We start from the raw sequence: 16,291 nt of genomic DNA, 5'->3' as shown, positions 1-16,291 counted from the left end.
AGTCTAGTACCATTCAAATGCTTCCATCATTTCATGGCTTTGATAATGAAGATCCATATAAGCATCTTGATGAGTTCCTTGAAATCTGTTCGACCATCCGGTTGAGAGGTTTTCCGGACAATGCACTTCATCTCCATCTTTTCCCATTCTCCCTAAAGGATAGGGCAAAATATTGGTTGAACTCCCTCGCTCCCAACTCTATTACTTCTTGGGCTCAATTGCAACAAGAATTTCTTAAGAAGTATTATCCGGTGAGTAAAACCAACCAAATGAGGCGTTCCATTCTAAGCTTTTCTCAAGTTGATGGAGAACAACTCCACGAGACTTGGGAAAGGCTACAAGATCTTCTTCGAAAATGTCCTCATCATTTGATCCCAAAATGGCAATTAGTGCAAGCTTTCTATGCTGGCTTGACCGAAACCCATAGATTCATGGTTGATTCTTCTTGTGGTGGGATGTTCATGTCCAAGAATGCGGATGAGGCTTGGACCTTACTTGAGAATTTGAGTGAAAATTCACTTCAACACAATTCTCGTAGGGCTCCGACCGCAACCACTCCAAACAACACCAACCCTTGTCAACCAAAGTCAATAAGGGAGGAATCATCTCAAGTGGATGCCATCGCTCATAAATTCTACCAATTGATGGTACCACATCTTCCTCCTTCATTGTCTCAAAATTCGGCAAGTTCAGTTTGTGCTTCATGTACTAGTCCATTCCATCTCTCGGAAGATTGCCCCACACCGGAGCAATTTCCCAATCCCAACCAAGAGCAAGCTAATGCCATGTTCTCGCGGCCCGGGAACAATCCATATTCCAACACCTACAATCCGGGTTGGCGAGATCATCTGAATTTTTCGTGGCGGCAACAAGCCCCACAAAATTCCCAATTCCAAAACCAAGGGCGGCAAAATCAGCCCTCTTCTCAATTTCAAGGTAGACCTTTCCAAGCCTCTTCAAGCTACCGTCCTCCTTACAATCCAAATGTCTCCAATCAACCTCCTGTGTGTCCAACTGACGAGATAGTAGCTGCAAACAAGCAAATGATGGAATCATTAAATAAGCAAATAATGGATGCCAACAAGTAACTCTTGACATCCTTGCAGCCTACTCTCCAAATGGTTCACTCTCATACTCAATCCATAGCTAATCTCGAAAATCAAGTGGGCCAAATAGCTAACTCGGTGAATCAATTGCTTCAAAAGGACAAGGGCAGGCTTCCCTCTCAACCTTTTGAAAATCCTAGAGGAATGCATGTGATTGACGAAACCCCTCTTCCGAGTGGGCCGACTCATGAACAAGTTCAAGCTATCACCACCCTTCGGAGTGGTAGAGTGGTTGACAACAAGGTCGATGGAGACAAAAGTGAGGAAGTTTCTCCTTTGAAAAATCCAAATTCAAGCTCTTCTAATCCAAATTCTTGTCCAAATACCATTCACGGAAATCCCACACATGTCACCCCAAATGTGGAAACTACTTATGAGCCAAAAGCTCCGTTTCCTCAACGTCTTCAAGAGTCGACACATTTTGGGAACAAGAATTGTAAAATTCAAGACATGTGGGAAGTTTTCAAGCAAGTGAAGATTAACTTGCCCCTCTTGGATGCTATCAAGCAAATCCCTCCCTATGCGAAATTTCTCAAAGATTTGTGCACTCAAAAGCGCACTTCTAAAAATCATTTGCCAAAAAAAGTGAGGTTGACTGAAAATGTTAGTGCTATCATTCAGCACAACACTCCTCCGAAGTATAAGGATCCGGGTGCCCCCACAATCTCTTGCGTCATTGGTGACAGCAAAATCGAGAGGGCCCTCCTTGACTTAGGAGCTAGTGTGAATTTAATTCCATATTCAGTCTACCTACAACTTGGTTTGGGAGATCTTAAGCCGACTTCCGTGGTTTTGCAACTTGCCGATAGATCGGTCAAGCATCCATGGGGTATTCTCGAGGATGTTATCATCAAAGTGGACAAATTCTACTTCCCGGTAGATTTTGTGGTTCTTGATACGGAACCGGTCCATGACCCAAAAAAGCACATTCCCGTGATCCTTGGTAGGCCATTTTTAGCCACGGCTAATGCATCAATTAATTGCCGAACCGGGGTGATGGACATTGCTTTTGGAAACATGCAAGTCAAACTCCACATCTTTCATGCAACTCAACATCCCTCCAATGAGGATGATTGTTTTCTTGTGGATGTCATTGATGAAGTGGTCGAAGAATCTCTCCCCTTCATTCTAAGCAAAGATCCTCTTGAAACTTGCATGTCCCATTTTGACTTCTCAAACTTTGATGTTGATCAAGCCATTCAAGAAGTCAATTCCTTGCTTGATATTAATGCTATCATGGATGTACCTCCTTGGAAAATTCCAAAAGAACCACTTCCCCAACTTTCCACCACTCCTCCGGTCCCATCATTGTTATCTCCGCCACAACTTGAGCTTAAGCCGCTCCCGGCCCATCTCAAGTATGTGTTCCTTGGTCCAAAGCAAACCCTTCCGGTCATTATTGCCTCGGACCTTCAAAAAGACCAAGAGACCAACCTTTTAGCGGTGCTCCAAGAGCATAAAGAAGCTATTGGTTGGACAGTGGCAGATTTGAAAGGAATTGACCCCTCCATTTGTATGCATCGCATTCATATGGAGGATGACGCAAAGCCTACTAGAGAGGTCCAGCGCCGGTTAAATCCAAACATGAAGGAAGTGGTAATGAAAGAGGTGATCAAATTGCTAGATGCGGGAATCATCTATCCTATCTCTGATAGCAAGTGGGTGAGCCCCACACAAGTTGTCCCTAAGAAATCCGGGCTCACCGTTGTTGAAAATTCAGCGGGTGAGCTCGTGCCACAACGAACCACCACCGGGTGGCGTGTGTGCATTGACTATCGTAAACTCAATTCATCAACTAGGAAGGATCATTTCCCACTCCCATTTATTGATCAAATCCTAGAAAGGTTAGCCGGCTAAAGCTTCTATTGTTTTCTTGATGGTTATTCCAGCTATAACCAAGTGGCAATCGCCCACCAAGATCAAGAGAAAACAACATTCACATGTCCCTTTGGTACTTTTGCCTATCGACGCATGCCTTTTGGTCTATGCAATGCACCGGCAACGTTCCAAAGGTGCATGATGTCCATATTCTCCGATATGGTTAAAAAGTTCTTGGAAGTTTTCATGTACGATTTTTCCGTATTTGGCTCCTCCTTTGACTCGTGTCTCAAAAATTTATCTCTTGTGCTCCAAAGATGCAAAGAGACGAATCTCATTCTAAGTTGGGAGAAAAGCCACTTCATGGTCCAAGAAGGCATTGTCTTAGGACATGTCATTTCTAAGCGGGGAATCAAGGTAGACAAGGCAAAAGTTGAGTTAATCTCTAATCTTCCTCCTCCGAATTCTGTCCGTCAAATCCGTTCTTTTCTTGGCCATGCCGGATTCTATCGTCGTTTCATCAAAGATTTTAGCAAAATCTCACGGCCCATGTGTAATCTCTTAGCCAAGGATGTTCCGTTCAATTTTGATGACGCTTGCATGGAAGCTTTCATCAAACTTCGCATTCTCCTCTCCTCCGCCCCAATCATGAAACCCCCTAATTGGTCTCTTCCCTTTGAGATCATATGTGATGCATCCGACTATGCATTAGGGGCGGTTTTGGGCCAACGTGTGGATAAACTTCCGCATGTCATTTATTATGCTAGCAAAACTCTCTGCGATGCCCAATTGAACTACACCACCACTGAAAAAGAATTGCTAGCTGTGGTGTACGCCTTGGATAAATTTCGCTCTTATCTTCTTGGCTCCAAGGTCATCGTCTTTTCAGATCATGCCGCTCTTAGGCATTTGTTAGCGAAAAAAGAGACAAAACCCCGTTTAATTCAATGGATCCTCTTACTTCAAGAGTTTGACATTGACATCCGGGACAAAAAAGGGACCGACAATGTTGTCGCCGATCATCTCTCTCGCTTACTTATTGAGAAATCTTCATAATTCACAGCCATCCGTGATTCCTTTCCGGATGAGCAACTTCTTCAAGTTTCACATTCTACTCTTCCATGGTTTGCGGATATTGTCAATTATCTTGCGGTTGGCAAAATTCCAGCTCATTGGTCCAAACAAGAGAGGGACCGGTTTTTCTCCCAAGTCAAGCATTTCTTTTGGGAAGATCCAGAACTATTCAAGTATTGCCCGGACCAAATCATACGGCGATGCATTCCTGAAACCGAGGCCACAAGCATTCTAAATTTTTGCCATACTCTTGCTTGTGGAGGCCATTTTAGTGCCAAAAAGACCGCTAACAAAGTTCTTCAAAGCGGGTTCTTTTGGCCTACCTTGTTTCGGGATGCATACAATTTTTGCAAATCGTGTGAACGATGTCAAAAACTTGGATCCATGTCCCGAAGAGACATGATGCCCCTCACCAACATTTTAATTGTTGAAATTTTTGATGTGTGGGGGATTGACTTCATGGGACCATTTCCATCTTCTTATGGCTATGAGTACATCCTTGTAGCGGTGGATTATGTGTCTAAATGGGTTGAAGCCGAGGCTACCAAAACCGAAGATCATAAAGTCGTGATCCATTTCATTCAGTCTTACATCTTTAGTCGTTTTGGTACGCCCCGAGCAATCATTAGTGATGGCGGATCTCATTTCCAAAATCGTTATCTAAAATCCGTCCTTACTAGGTATCCCGTCATTCATAAGGTTGCTACACCTTACCACCCTCAAACGAGTGGTCAAGTAGAGATTTCTAACCGGGAGATTAAGCACATTTTGGAAAAAACGGTTAGACCGGACCGCAAAGATTGGTCAGTAAGGCTAAACGATGCGCTTTGGGCTTACCGGACAGCTTATAAGACACCCATTGGCATGTCACCATATCGACTTGTCTTTGGCAAAGCATGTCATCTCCCGGTAGAATTAGAGCACCATGCTTATTGGGCCATAAAAAGGTTCAATTTTGATCTCAAACAAGCCGGCTCTAATCGTGCATTGCAATTAAATGAACTTGAGGAATTGCGTAATGACGTGTATGAAAGCGCAAAAATTTACAAGGCAAAGACTAAAGCTTTTCATGACAAACACATCGTCAAGAAGTCTTTTGCCCCGGGACAAAAGGTCTGGCTTTTCAATTCCCGCTTGAAACTCTTTCCCGGTAAACTTCGGTCAAGATGGGATGGTCCATACATTGTCACTACCGTCTTTCCTCATGGAGCAATCGAACTTCATGATCCTGCAAGTGGATCACTCTTCAAGGTAAACGGCCAACGGCTTAAGCCTTGCATTGACGGCACAATTCTAACCCGAAAAGTTGAGGAAGTCCTCTTGACGGATCCAATTTATGAGGATTAGTGCCTGCTCTAGCTTTGTCTAGCTATCGACATTAAATTTAGCAAAGCAAGGGAATAAATTCTTTCGATGTTCCAAGTTTCCTTCTCTTTGAAATTGCTCGTGCCTTGTAAATTTTCTGGGAAACGGTTTAGAAAAGCCAAAAATTTGATTTTTCTTAGACCTTCTCAACTCTAATTTTCATTCCCGGAAGTCTCCATCGCTTTCTAGCAATTTCATTAGATTTTTCAAATGCGACTCATGTGCATATTTTCTCATTTTTACTAAAAAGTTTGAAAATTTTCTCAAAATTCTTCATGCATTTGAGATGATTAAAAAGTTGAAAAATTGCAAGGTTTCAAAACAAAACTTTCAAAATTTCCCATGCATTGGAATGGAATGAATTTGCAAGTTTAAAATTTTCTCCAGAAATTTCATTCATGCATTGTGTGATGTTCTGAAAGTTGGCAATTTTTCCATGCATTAGAAATTGCAAAGTTTGAAAAGTAAAAAAAAAAAAAAAAAAAAAAAAAAAAAAAAAAAAAAAAATTATTTCATTTTGTCCCAAGGCCTTCATCATTTCCATGTTGAATCCATGCAAAAATTTCAATCCATTTCATCCATGCAAAATTCTTAAAATTTAATCCATGCAAAATTCTTAAAATTTAATCCATGCATAGGAAAAATGCATGCATTCCATACATTTCTATATTGCATGCCTTCTTTCATATCCGAGCCATTGTGGGTTGCATGCATTCCTTCATCTTGCTTGCATGGCCTCACATTGCAACATTCATTTTCCATGTTGCCTTATGTTGAATAATGATGCCCACTGTCAACTAAATCTCTTCTCATAATGTTACTCACATTTCAAATTCCATCTCCATGTTGCCTAATGAGCTCACTGCCTCATTTCCGAGCACTCTATCTCTCATTTCAAGTGCTCGCTGCTACCATCCAATTTCAGCCCAACAACATGAGCCTACTGCCTTCATTTAGAGCACTCTAGCTCTCATTTGGAGTGCTCTAAATGTGAACCATCAATCCCAAGGTCACTGCCTTCATTTAGAGCACTCTAGCTTCCCATTTAGATTGCTCCAAATTTTCAGCCCAACATCTCGCAGCTACTACCATGATTTCGAGCACTCGAAGATTGGATTTCGAGTGCTCGAAGCTGAAACCCAAAGCTGCTGAGTGCTCGCAACTACCACTCCTCGGCACACCATGAACCTACTCACCTCCAAACCTCTATGAACACCCCTTCATCAACCTAAGAATGACTCTAAACACTTAGGTTGCCTTAGACTAGCGCAGTCCCAGTGGTTCGACTTACCCGACCAATAGCCCTATTTTACAATGATTCGTGTTATTGCGAAGGTTGATGTATAGTTGATCAACCAATCAATTTTTGGCACCCCTCTCAGCATCACACCCCTCTCAGCAACACCATGCCACCTCACACCTCAACTCCCATGCATGCCCCTGCAAATCAACCTCCCACTCATCCCCAAACCATGCATGAACTCTCCCCATGCATACCTCTCGGCATCATCCTCAACCCATCTCTTCCTCATCCCTCACGGCAACCCACACACCAACCTCCAACCCAGCAACCATCTTCCCTTCTTTCTCTCTCACTAACAAACCAACAACTATCCAACCCCAACACAAGCCAACTTCCCAACATAAACAACCCACACCACCCCACCATTCCAAACCCACAACCACCCTCCACTCTCATCCACTTCCCCAAACCATCTTCTTCTTTCTCCCACCCCCAAGCTCACCACCCTCTCGGCACTTCCACAAACCCACCACTAACCTTCAATCACCCCCACCTAGCAAGCAACAACCCATGCAACACCAACGCACCACCACACTCACTCTATCTCTCTCTTCAATATCACAAACCATACACCATCCCCACAATCAACTTCCTGCATGCATCAACCTCAAATCACCCACCACCCCACAACCATGCAACCAACTCCCATGCACAACCCCACCCCCAAGCTCACCACCCTCTCGGCCTCCACCATCAACACAACCATCCCAGCAACCCCCATGCACCAAAACCTCTCTCAGCCATTTCATCAACCCTTCACACTCAACCTTCTCACCACCCTACCCTTCACCATCCTTGCTCTTGGCATCACCTAACCAACAACCCAACCACGACCCTCACCCCCTCATCCAACCTCACCTCTCTGCCAAATTTTCGAGCACTCGAAGCCAAGCTTCGAGTGCTCGCAACTGCTTGAGTCCTCTCACCCCTCGGCTCCCAACTCTCTGCCCATCTTTCGAGCACTCGAAGTCCAACTTCGAGTGCTCGAACCAAGCTTACCCCCTCTCATTTAAAAACCCCGAAGCCCCACCAATCTCACTCAACCTCAACTCCCCTCCTCGGCTGCCAACTCCCTCTCCTCCACCATCAACCCAACCTGCTGCAACACCCCAACACCCTTCCTCAAGCTTCACCAACTTCTCACACCCTCTCGGTCTCTCTCTCATCAACCCACCCCCTTCCCAAACCATCATTCCCTCGACCTTAAACCTTCCTCTCTCTCGCACCAACTCCAAAACCAAACCACCCTCAAACATCACCACCCCATGCAAACCCAACATCACCTCCTCCACCTTATTCCCCACTCTCCTCTAACCCAAGCACCATCACCCACCTCCCACCCATCCCCACCACTTATCCCACGCACAAAGGGCCTTTGGTTCTCCATTGTGGGGTAAGTTTCTTTCTTCTCTTTCTCTTTCACATTTTTGGTATCAATGGAGGATGGGCTTGCATGCAATGGAGATTTGTGATTGTTTGGGAGTAGTTATTACAATTGCAGGGCCAAACATTTTTGGGTTTCATCATCCATCCCACTCATTTTCACCTTCTCCTTTTTGTGGTGCACGCCAGGTGTTCGCCGAAATTCTTCAACCAAGTCCACCTCTCTAAATGTCTCGTGCCGGTCATTCTCGCCCTCCTAGACCCTCTGCGGGTGCCCGTGCTGTCAATCATGAGCCACCACGTGATCCTTGGGATCGAAAACAACTCAACTACGAGCTTTCTTTTCCGCTCACCGATGCCTTTGATATTCTACCCACAACTTCGTGGGCTGTAGCCGAATTGACTAACCGGCGTCTGCAGCACATTTGCGCGCCCCTTGCCAGGGTTGCCTACCCCCGTGTAGTGCGCCTTTTCTACCAGAATCTCCAATGCCCTGAAGAGCCACCCATTTCTCTTACTACATCCATTGATGGCACCACCTATGCTTTCACTATGACTGACATCATTCAGGTTTCTGGTTGCCCCATTGAGTGCCCCGATGACATTGTCAATCGTGAGAATCTCCCTTTATATGAGGAGCCGGATACATTAACTGTGGAGTAGATTGCCGCTGCCATTTGCACTATTGACGATCCTACTAGGCCCCGGTCTTTTATCCGCAAAACCAATCTTCCGGAACGCCTATGGTTCATTGACACTGCCTTCAAGCACAATGTCTGCCCTTTGGTGCATAGCACCGAGCGTCGGGGCCTCCTTCTACAAGCCTTATATGCCATGGACCAAGGCCAATGGTTCTCCATCCCAGAGCTCATTTGGACCACATTTATGAAGTTTTGGCATGATGCTCATAATACACGGGTTCCGCGAGTTGAAAATCGGAAATTGCCTTTGCCGTTTTTCATCACTCGGCTCCTTCAGCACAAGGGTTTCGTTGTTCCTCCCCATGAACCAAAAGGCGAAAAGATTAAAATTTTTACCCAGCGCCGATGGATCAATGTTCTTAGCCATTCTAGTACCCCTCAGCCTCCTGCTCCCCTGTTCATCCACGCTCCTCCTCCTCCTCCTTCTGAGGATGCTTCCACTACAGCAGCCGCTGCAAGGGTAGAGCCTCCGGTCGACTCTCACCAGGACCAGGCTTTCATCCGGGCTAGCATTGCCGGTATTCATAAGCGATTGGATCGTTTTGAGAATTCTTTGTCCGCGTGCACTCAGACTCTGTGTGAGACTTCTTCACGTGCGGAAGAAGATCGTCGTCTTGCTACTGAAGACCATCGTGTCGCAGCTGAGGAACGTCGTTTGGCTTCCGCTGAACGGCGTAAGACTCAATCTCTCCTCCATTCCATCCTCGCCCGTTTACCCTCTGTACCATAGCTTGTTGCGAGTGTGGACCTTATCTTTTTATTTCATATGCACCTATTTCTCTTGTATCTTTTGTTTTCCTTTTGAACTGTAAGAATTTGCTACGTATAGGTTGCTCTAGTCGACATGATCCCTGTACAACTCTTTTTGTAATCATGTAAATTCTTTTTGCAATGCAAATTCTTTCTGTTCTGTTAACTTTCGGTACATTCTTTTTTTGTATTTATGCTTGTGCTATTAATACTGTTTGTGGTTGTTTCTTTTTGTTCTTCGTGATGCTCTCCAGGTTGCGCAGTCCAATTCAAGTTTGGGGGTTTTTGTATCAAAATGCCGTTTCCTCCCCCTGGGTATTGTTGTTCCTTTTTATACTCTTTGTCCTTTTTGTCTCTAACTTACATCCATTTCCCACATTGAGGACACTGTGTAGTTTAAGTTTGGGGGTGCATCAAAGCATTCTTGGCATATTTTTGGTTTTATAATTTTTGCTAAGCGATGATAGTATAACTTGACACTTGTCGGAGATAAAACATATATTTAATACCTTGTGTATAGAAGCAATTGAAATTTTTGAAAATAAAGAAAAATTTAAGTTGAAATGATCATGTAGATTCAAATTAGTCTGTATAAATATTTCAATTAGATTCTTGCTGGATTTACACTCTTATAAGCTTCACAAGGCACAAATGCACGTTGGAAACTTAACTGTGAGGCATGCAACTTGATCAACCTTGACATTGGCCTAGTTAATCTGATTTGATGAACCTGATAGATGAATATCTTTGGCATGATTTAAGTAAAAAAAAAAAAAAAAAAAAAAAAATTGACTAGTTGACGTTCGTAGCCTTTCCAACTCGAGCTATTAAGCCCTTTGGATTGTGTCTACACTTAACACCCTAAAGTCGTCTGGTTTGGGAGTTGTTGGCCTAACGCTTGCTATAAGGGTTGGTTAGAAAGCTTAAAGGACTTAAACATTGCACGGTCATTCAAAAAAAATTGTAATAAACATGGTTAGCTAGAGTTCGTAGCCTTTCCAACTTGAGCTATTAAGCCCTTTGGAGTGTCTCTACACTTAACACCCTAAAGCCGTCTGGTTTGGGAGTTGTTGGCCTAACGCTTGCTACATAGGTTGGTTAGAAAGCTTAAGGGACTTTAGCATTGCACAACCATTCTATGTTTCGCTTATGAAAGTTGTCTTGAAAATAAAATCATGCCTTAGGGACTTCATGTAAAGGGGAATTCATTGATTTGAAAACTTGTGCCTTGGAATTGGAAAAGAAAGTAAAAGCCGCATCTTGAGGATTCAATTCACTTTCACTGGAATTTGAGTTATTTCCATTTAAGAGATGACAATTGAATTATTTATATGGACTATGATGTTGATGCATGCATGTTGAAATGGTCTTTCCCATTTTTTTTTGTTTTGTATCAATGCTTCATATATGCAAGGTAGTCTTCCCAATGATCCCGTCTCCAGCTCTTTATCTGTTTCAAGTTGTATTTGAGCTATGTTTATGTTTATCTTTGCCATGGTGAATATTTTTGAAATAGCATTCCCATGTTTTCATTCCATTGAGTTTTGCATTTTGGTTTTGCTAAGGGACTAGCAAAATGTAAGTTTGGGGGTGTGATAAGCGCTGAATACTGTATATTCAAGCGCCCTAAAGTACATTAACAAAGTCCATTAATTGATTATTTTATGTAGATTAACTCCATTTGCATGTTTTTATGCATTTTCAGGTTAAAGTGCAAAAAGGAAGCAAAAATGATGCCTTGTGGAATTTTGAACAAAAAGGATGCCATTTCTGAATTTCTGGCAGCAGTGATCCTGACTTTGTCGCCATTTTCGACCTAGCAAACTCAAGAACTGGACTTCCCTCATAACATGAAAGATTTAGAACTCTGAATCAGCTTTCCAAATCTTCAAACGGTTTGTCATTCGGAGCTCGGACCAGAGAGTTATGGCCTTGTTACCAGAGGTGCGCAGAACTGCCTGGCAGCAATGCAATTCTGCCTTGATCTTCATTTTCGACCAACCAGACTTGAGAATTGGGTCTTCATCAAAACATGAAGTTTTTAAACCACTGAATCAGCTCTCCAAATCTTCAAACAGATCATCATTTGGAGTTCGGGGCACAAAGTTATAGTAGTTTTACCAAAATAGGTCAGAGCTGAGCAAGAGGAGCATGTTGCACATTGCACCAAGTTAGAGTGCTCGAGATCACTTTTCGAGTGCTCGAAAATCAGGCAGATTGTACTCGGAAATGGCTCAATTTCAGCCACTTGCACATTGGTTTCCTCAATGCCATCTTCCTTCTTTATGAAGTGGTTGGAGGTGTTCCTTGGAGGAGAGAGAGAGGGTGTTGTTGGAGAATAAAAAGCTACCAAAGGCCACACATTTGCTATCTTTGATTTTGGCAAGATTAGAGGAGAGAGAAGAGAGCAAGGAGGAGGGTGTTCTTGAGTGCTACAGTAGGAGCACGAAAATGGAGTCTTGGATGGAGCTTCTTCCTTCTTCTAGCTTAGCAATGGGTAACTAACTCTTTCTCTAGGGAGGTGATGAAGTCCCTCCCTTGTAAGCATGTCCTAGGATAGTCTATTTTGGGGATTTGCCATGTATATTTTATGGTCTTTTCATAACCAAGAGCACCTCATTTGTTGTAATGAATGTTGATACATGTATGGATGATTTCTTTAAGTTGATTATCTTGTCTTAGATGATGTCTTAGAGTAATCATATTGCTTGAGTTTTTCATGGTGAGAGTGGAAGCAAGGTTATGAAATGGTTTCATGGCATGTTGATAGGTGACTTTGATAGACCATTGCTTTGATGGTGTATGCTTAATCTCTAACTCCATGTGCTTTATCATTTTGTCAAGAACTTGATAGTCTCTCATTTAAGTAAATGTGTATAAGCTACACCTTAGTTAGGTAGTCTAAGCATGTTTATCTTTTGATGGATTATACTTGTTTGAGACCTAATGTACCTCTTGATTACTTATATGGCAACCATGTGTTGCTATGTAAGTCTTGACCATCATATGTTGTTTTTCCCCCAATTTAGGTCTAATCTAGCATATGTATAGGGATGGAGGCGGATTCACTTCCCTAGTCTCCTCTTCTTAATCTTTTCATCCTAAATTCCTTGCAAATTAGTGTTTTATGCACTTTGAATTCCTAATTTAAGTGACAACAAACAAAACCTCTATGAACACCCCTTCATCAGCCTAAGAATGACTCTAAACACTTAGGTTGCCTTAGACTAGCGCAGTCCCAGTGGTTCGACTTACCCGACCAATAGCCCTATTTTACAATGATTCGTGCTATTGCGAAGGTTGATGTATAGTTGATCAACCGATCACTAGACATCTTCTTGGGGCTAGAGTTAGCCCTAAGCATGCTTTCTTTACCTTGATTTATGTATTTTTTAGGGGATTTGTGTTGTAATACATGTTTCGACATATTTATATACATAGATCTTATTTATTCAATAATTTGTGTGGTTTAATTCTTCCAATTGATCATTTCATTCTATCCATATGTCTATGTATGCTAGAATAGATGTTCATGTGTTTATCTCTATCTCTTCTATTGTTGTTGCATGTCTATGTGTGTTGATGCTATAGATCTAGAGATTGTCAAGACATAGTGCTTAATAGAATGCTCTTGTGGTTTATTTGATGGTTCATACTCATTTCTTGATAGATTGTGCCTCTCCTTTAGTCTAATTAGTTTAAATTCCATGTCATTAGCTTAGATATAGTGTAGCCACCTTAGTTGTTAAATGGGAGGACAATCCATGCTTGTTGTTTGATGTTCCATACTTATGGATGCAAGTAGTATATTTCTCTAATTATGTGATGTGTTTGGATTATGAGCTTAAAGAAGGATTAATGACTTAGTTTAATGTATTGTGTTATTCATTGTGTTGTTTAGACAATATATACTTAATTGGTCATCTATGCTTGTTAAAACAACCACACACACTCATTATTGTTGCAACATATGTTTTCCCCCTCATTAATTATGAATTAAGTGTATAGAAAGGTGATGCTTAGTGGTGATCTCTAAGTCTCAAGGCCTCTCTCTCTTGTTTTCTCTATCCTTTAATTACTTGTTTTATATTGATCTTATTTAATCTTAATTGTAGTTTAATCAACCAAACAACCTACCTTTGATCACTCGACCTACTAACTCTAAGCATTGTTTCCATTACTAGTAGCCCTCCAATCCCTTGGGACGATCCCTACTCACCCTTGCTATATTTTTAGTTAATGGTAGTGGTGGCATTTATAAATGTAAAACTTGGCTACAGTGCACATTCACTATCTTTTGTACATCTTTAAGCGTTGGTGTAGTGACACACCAAGTTTTTGGCACCATTGCCGGGGATTTAATTGGCAACACCGTGTTTTGGAAACAATTAAGGATTAGTACTCTTTTGAACGTGTTTCTACTTTATTTTTATTTTTGGTTACTTATTGTTTTTATTCTTATTTGGCTAGGTGAAATTGAGCAAGGAGGTTAAGCAAAGGAGAATTCAAAGCAAGGAGCTAAGCTAAGCACAAAAAGGACTAAGAATCTAAAACATGCAAAGCATAGCAAAGCTTGGAAGTTGAAAATGAATTGAAATTGCTTAAGGACCCTTTGTGAGATCTTTCTAACTCAAGCTCTAGTTAAATCGTCGGCCCTCGTGGAGGCTTGTTTTTCATTTCTTAGATAAATCGTGAGCCCGCGCAGAGGCAATTTACTTTTCTTTGCATGTTGTTTAAGCATGGGAGCATGGGATCATTGTATGCGGAGATTTGTTGATTGATTTGTTGCGGGGGTGAAGTGCTTGCTTAGATGATGTCATTGTTGTGTTTCTTGAATTTTGTGCGGTCTTAACCAACCCATCATCATAATCAATGGAAAATCTAGAAGGTCATCTTGGTTATTTAGACCCAAACTTCATGAAGTATCCTCCTTTCAACCAATTTCCTCCCGGAGTTCATGCTCCAATTCCTCCAATGATCCTTCGTGATCATTATAATCTTCATGAATATCATGCACCAATTTGCATCATGCTTCCTAATTTTGAGGGAAATCAATATGAGATTAAGCCTGAGACCATTCAAATGTTTCCACTCTTTTATGGCTTAGATGGTGAGGAGCCATATAAACTTCTTGATGAATTTCTTGAAATATGCTCCACTATGAGGTATATGAATGTCCTAGAGGAAGTTCTTAGGTTACTTCTCTTCCCTTTTACTCTTAAAAATAAAGCTAAGCATTGGTTTAACAACTTAAGGGCAAATTCAATAACTTCTTGGTTACAAATGCAAAATAAATTTTTTTAAAAAATTTACCCCGTGAGTTTGACCAATGTTATGCGAACTTCTATTCGTGAATTTTCTCAAAGGGAAGGAGAACTTTTACATGAGGCTTGGGAAATATTGAATGACTTGCTAAGAAAGTGTCCACATCATGGTATTCCAAAATGGCAAGTTGTCCAATATTTTTATGAAAGCCTATCCGACACTCACAAGGGCATAGATGATACCTCATGTGGAGGATCATATTTTGGGAAGCATGAAGATGATGTTTGGCACCTTTTTGAGAAAATGAGTGAAAATTCATTGCATAAATGTCACACTTCTCGGTTGGGTCATGATTCCAATAACAAAAAGAAAAATTTGAAAGTATGTCAAATTGGAAGTCCAATGGAGATTGTTGCCGAGGTCAAAACTCTAACTCAAAAACTTGATCAATTTCTATTGAGTCAAAAACCGGCAGAACAATCATCTCCTCTTCTTAATCATCATCTTCATTATTCTTGTGAGCCATGCATAACTTGTTCAAGTGTATTGCATACTACTTCCAATTGTCCCTATGGACATGTGCTCGATGAACATTATGAACAAGTCAATGCCACATTTGCTCACCCTCTTTCAAATGCTTATGTTCCGATGTGGAGCGAGCACTCAAATCCTTTCCAAGTTAAAAATTTTCAAAACCGATATGTTCCTCCTCACCAAAGAAATAGAGGCTCAAAAAGATTCGTCTCATCTTCTTCTTTTCGTCAAAGAATGGACCATTTCTCTCATCCTCAAGCTTGTAATCCTCAAAGTAACTCTAATCACCCTCATGCACTCTCTAGCAACCCCACATTTGAAGATAAAGTCTTAGTAGCTTTGGGTAGTTTGGAAATGAACACCAATTTGTTGCATTCTCATTCTCAATCGATATCAAAGCTTGAATCTCAAATCGGGATGATAGCTAATGCATTGAATGCGAGAGAAATTAGTAAATTGCCTAGCAACCCGAAAAGAACCCAAAAGCTCAGCATTTTATGGAAGCAAACTCCACATTGGGGTGTCTTTCCCAAAAGCAAGTGCAAGCAATTACTACTTTGAGAAGTGGTAGACAAGTTGACAATAGGGTTGAACAACCAAGTGAAGATAGTGAACCGGTGAAACCAAAAGTTGACACCCGTCCCGTTTCCAATCCTATTCCTCCTTCCCTGGATGAGCATGGCCCTAGAGGGAATCCTCAACCTTCTTCATCATCCCCTCAAGTTGCAAAGTCTTATGATCCAAAAGCTCCATTTCCTTATACTTTGAAAGAAACTTCACCTTTTGGGAGGAAAGAGGGAAAAATCCATGACATAATGGAAGTCTTCATACAAGTTAATATAAATCTTCCTCTCTTGGATGCGATTAGGCAAATTCCGCCTCATGCAAAAATTTTGAAAGATCTTTACACACAAAAGCAGAAGAGCAAGGGACAAGGCCCTAAAAAAGTGTTCCTAACGGAGCAAGTGAGCTCTATCATCTAACATAACACT

At 41.7% G+C, this 16,291-nt stretch overlaps 1 pseudogene; it reads left to right on the top strand.

Moving 5' to 3' along the window:
* The window catches only part of LOC132269860 (uncharacterized), a 153,484-nt pseudogene that overhangs the window by 78,975 nt on the left and 58,218 nt on the right, over window positions 1-16,291 (top strand).

This window comes from Cornus florida, unplaced genomic scaffold (assembly GCF_030987335.1).
Source record: "Cornus florida cultivar Cherokee Brave unplaced genomic scaffold, ASM3098733v1 CherokeeBrave_3.0.0_Hap2_Chr01, whole genome shotgun sequence".
Taxonomy (NCBI): domain Eukaryota; kingdom Viridiplantae; phylum Streptophyta; class Magnoliopsida; order Cornales; family Cornaceae; genus Cornus; species Cornus florida.
This window is presented reverse-complemented; position numbering and strand designations above follow the sequence as displayed.